The following is a 5,206-nucleotide window of genomic DNA, read 5'->3' as shown; positions in this document are numbered from 1 at the left end:
AGACAAAAATTATCAAACAAAATCAGTAGTATCATACATAAGTATAATGCTGCTGAAGCTAGTTAAGAAACAGTTAAGACAGTACTTCATCAGGAACTACCAGAAATTCAAGTCAGATTCAAAAGAAAATGTGGAATGAGAGACATCATTGCATACGTTAGGTGGATCTTGACTGAAAGCAGAGACATTCCAAATCATTTGACTGTGTGCGGTCATGACAAATTATGGGTAACAGTGCAGTGAATGGGAATGTCAGAGTATTTTATTGTGCTCACGTGAAACCTGTACACAGACTAAGAAGCAGTCATTCTCACAGAACAAAGGGAGACTGTATGGTTTAATATAAGGAAAGGCACGTGTTCGGGTTGTATGCTTTTCTATGCTTGTTTAGTCTGTATGCTGAGTATAATTTGAGACTGATATGTATACTGAAATCATCTGGGATGCTAGACTATAGAAAAAAGACCACCACATCAGAATTGGAGGAGACTCATTAAAACCCCATAATTTGCACATAACACAGACTTGCTTACTTAAAGTGGAGAAGATTTGACTTTTTAAAATTTATTTTTATGTTTAAATCATTTTCCCCTTCCCTCCCCCACCCTCTCTCCCTCATGAACCCTTGATCATTTTTTAAATCATTTTATTGGGGGCTCATACAACTCTCATCACAATCCATACATCCATCCATTGTGTCAAGCACATTTGTACATTTGTTGCCATCATCGTTCTCAAAACATTTTCTTTCTTTTTGAGCCCTTGGTATCAGCTCCTCATTTTTTCCCACCCCTCCCCCACCCTCCCTCCCTCCCAAACCCTTGATAATTTATACATTATTATTTTTTCATGTCTTACACTGTCTGATGTCTCCCTTCACCCCCTTTTCTGTTGTCCATCCCCCATGGAGGGGGTTATATGTAGATCTTTGTGATCAGTTCTCCCTTTCTACTCTACCTTACCCTTACCCTCCTGATAATCGATATTCTCATTATTGGTCCTGAGGGGTTTATCTGTTCTGGATTTCCTGTTTTTCCAGTTCTTATCTGTACCAGTGTACACCCTCCAGTCTAGCCAGATTTGTAAGGTAGAATTGGGGTCATGATAGTGTGGGGGAGGAAGCATTAAGGAACTAGAGGAAAGTTGTATGTTTCATCATTGCTACACTACACCCTGACTGGCTCATCTCTTCTTAGCGACCCTTCTGTAAGGGGATGTCCAGTTGCCTACAGATAGGCTTTGGGTCTCCACTCCACACTCCCCCTCATTCACAATGATATGATTTTTTGTTCTTTGATGCCAGATACCTGATCCTATCAATACCTCATGATCACCCAGGCTGGTGTGCTTCTTCCATGTGGGCTTTGTTGCTTCTCAGGTAGAGACCGTTTGTTTATCTTCAAGCCTTTAAGACCCCAGATGCTTTTGATAGCCGGGCACCATCAGCTTTCTTCACCACATTTGCTCATGCACCCACTTTTTGACTCACTTTCTGATGATGATCAAAAACTACAACCTTCAGTATGGATTACTTTTTCAAGATAAAGAAAACCAAATCCTCATAACTTGACCAAGCAGTATCATCATAAAAAGAGAAAATATTGAAGTTGTTACAATTTTTATATTACTTGGATCAACAATCAATGCCCATGGAAGCAGCAGTTCAATAATTTTTTTAATGCTATAGTTAGGTCAAAATATAATATATTATTGTTTGATTTTTTTAAACAAATTTTAAAGCTGTTTCACTATTAAACAAAAAGCAAAGGAGAAATGCACATGGATTAAGACTAGGTGTGTAAATAGGTTTGCTAACATTAAGACTATATTGGAAAGTGGATTGTTACAGACACAGTTAGGTTAAAATTTAGCACCCTATCATTTGATGTCTCTTATGATCCATTTAAATTAGTTTTAGATTTTACTATTTTCTCTCTTCTATTGATGTTTTATACTTTTATTTTGTTTTCTTGTTAGCTTTGTTTGTTTGGTTCGTTGGTTGTTGTTGTTATTGTTTTTAATGTTTTTCTGTGCATAAAAGCCAGGATAGATAAATCTATAGAGACAGTAACTGGATTAATGGTTCTATGGCAGTACGGCATGGGAGGTTGGAGGGAAATGGGGAGGTAATAATGATGATTATAAGAAGGAAGAAAATATTTGAAAGCTGATTGTGATGATGACTGTACAACTCTTGATGTGATTGAACTATTGAATTGTACGATATGTGAAGTATATGCCAAGAAAACTGTTGGGAAAAAGAATTTTTAAAAATCTGGGTAAAAAATTACTTTGAAGACTAAGCTGTATCTGACACAAGTCATGATATTTTCAATCATCTCATATGCCTGTGAAAGCTGGGAAATAAATAGGAAGACAAAAGAAAATTTGATGCCTTTGAATTCTTATGTTGGCACCGAATATTGGAGTTACTAAAAATAAAAAAGCCAAAACACAGTAAATCCATCTCGAAAGAAGTACAGCCAGAGTGCTCCCTAGGAGGGAAGACGACAAGACTTCTGTTCTTGTGCTTTGGACATATTATCAGAAGGGAGGACTCCCTGCAGAAGGACACCATGCTTGGTAAAGTAAGGGGTCAGTGCAAAGAGGAAGCCCCTCAATGCCATGCGGACTGACACTGACTGCAGCCATGAGCTCCAGCAGAGCAGCGTTGTCAGGACCAGTGCGATCAAGCAATGCTTCATTCTGCTGTACATCAAGGTCCTGATGACTCAGAACTTACTCGACGACACCTCCCAAAACTCAAAAATAAAACTCATCACCACTGAGTTGATTCCAATTCATAAACACAAATTATTTGAATCAACTGTACGTTGTATAATACATAATATCATCTCCTTTAGTTGAGGTTGATTGCATCACGCTATCAATTTTGATACTTTCTATCAGCTTCTTTGAGTAGATTCTCACACAGTGACTCTAGACTTGGCCATGTGACTGGTTTTAGTCAGTTGGTCAGTAGCGAAGCAGATGCAAGCACAGACTCAACAAAACAATTGCATGTATCCACTTCTCTTGAGCTCTGATTGCTTCAGGACATGTGCAGATCCACGTGCTGGAGGAGACACATGGCGCATACAAAGCCAGTTGCTCTAGCCAAGGCCATCCTAGCTCGGCCAACAGCCAGCAGACCACTAGACACGTGAATGAGTTTCAGCCAAGAGCAGAACTGCCTAGCCACGTTCAATGCAAACTTAGCGAACTTCCCAGCTGACCCATAGATTCATGGGGAATAATAAATGATTATTATTCAGTCATTAATTTTTGTTTTCAGTTTGTTTATTTTAATCACGGCAATAACTAATTGATACATCCAAAATGACTTTACCATTATAGCCTTTTCCATGAGACCTTTCCAGGAAGAACTAAGCAGTCATAATATAAATCACTCATCTCGCAGTGACCCTCTGAGGCAGAGCAGAACTACTACCTAAGCCTTAGGGAGCCTCAAATATTTTAAACAGGGTGCCAGTTCACTGACCCTCAGACCCGTTAGAGGGCCGGACTATAGTTTAAAAATAACTATGAACAAATTCCTATGCACACTGCACATATCTATTTTAAAGTAAAAAAACAAAAGGGGAAAAAACACCCGGCAGGCTGGATAAATGTCCTTGGCGGGCCGCATGTGGCCCACGGGCCATAGTTTGAGGACCCCTGCACCTATCAATCTTTAGAAGAGCAGAAAGCCTCATGTTTCCGCCCCTGATTACCTGGTAAGTTTGAACGGCTGACCTTGTGGTGGTTAGTAGTCAATCAATGTTTCAACTCCATGCGGTCGGTTTAGGTTTGGTTGAGATACTATACAGGCCCCATGGGATGACAAATTTGAGAGACATAATAAACCACACAACAATCTGGATTTCATGCTGGAAGGATTGGGGGGTAGGAAGAGGAGAGAACATATGACAACTAATGAAGGCCTTGTGGAATTTATGAAGACGAGTATGTTTGGTGGGGGGGGTGGGTGGCACTAGTTTTGCTTTAGAGAGTTAACTGGATGAGAAGGCACCGTCTTCAGTGAGAGAGATGTCTTGTTAGGTGCCATAGAGTCGGTTCCAACACATAGCGACCTGATGTACAGCGGAAGGACATGCTGGCCAGTCCTGGGCCAGCCTCACATTGTTCTTGTTTGAGCCCAGTGTTGCAGCCACTGTGTCCATCCATCTCATTGAGGGTCTTCCTCCTTTTCACTGCCTCTCTTCTTCACCAAGCTTGATGTCCTTCTTCATGGACTGGTCTCTCCTGACAACATGGCCAAATTACTGGAGAGGAAGTCTCCCCATCATCGTTTCTAAAGAGCATTCTGGCTGAGACAGATCCTTTTGTTCTTTTGCCAGCTCATGGTACATTCCATATTCTTCTCCAGCACCACAATTCAAGCGCACACATTCTTCTTTGGTCTTCCTTATTCAATGTGCAACTTCTACCTGCAGATGAGGCAATGGGAAATACCATGGTTTGGGTCAGGCACACCTTCGTCCTCAAAATAACATCCTTGCTCTTCAAAAGTCTCAAGATGTCTTGTGCAGCAGATTTACCTAATATAGCTTGTCTTTGGATTTCTTAACTGCTGCTTCCATGAGCATTGATTATGGATTCAAGCAGATGAAATCCTTGTCAACTTCCAAGTTTTCTCCATTTATCATCATGTTAACTATTGGTTAAGTTGTGAGGATTTTGCTCTTCTTGCCATTGAGTTGTAATCTATACTAAAGGATGTAATCCTTGACCTTCATCAGCAAGTGCTTCAAGTCCTCCTCACTTTCAGCAAGCAAGGTTGTGTGATCTACATATGGAGGGTTGTTTATAAGCCTTTCTCCAATCCTGATGCGACATTCTTCCTCACATAAGCCAGCTTCTCTGATAATTTGCTCATACAGATTGAATAATATGGTGAAAGGATACAATCCTGATGCTTACCTTTCCTGATTGAAAACCTCGCAACATTGCCTTATTCTTTTCACACATTAACTGCCTCTTGATCTGTATACAAGTTCTACACGAACACAATGAAGTGCACTGAAATTTCCATTCTTCTTAAGCCTATCCATGATTTGACATAATTCACACAGTCAATGAAACATAAGTAAATATTTTTCTGGTGCTTTTTTCTTTCAGCCAAGATCCATATGACATCAGCAATAATATCCTTTGTTCCACCTCCCCTTTTGAATCCAGCCTG

The sequence above is a fragment of the Echinops telfairi genome, unplaced genomic scaffold, assembly GCF_000313985.2.
Source record: "Echinops telfairi isolate 266 unplaced genomic scaffold, ASM31398v2 ScPeMD7_7468;HRSCAF=8506_1, whole genome shotgun sequence".
NCBI classification, from domain to species: Eukaryota; Metazoa; Chordata; class Mammalia; order Afrosoricida; family Tenrecidae; genus Echinops; species Echinops telfairi.
Note: the sequence above shows the minus strand (reverse complement) of the source record.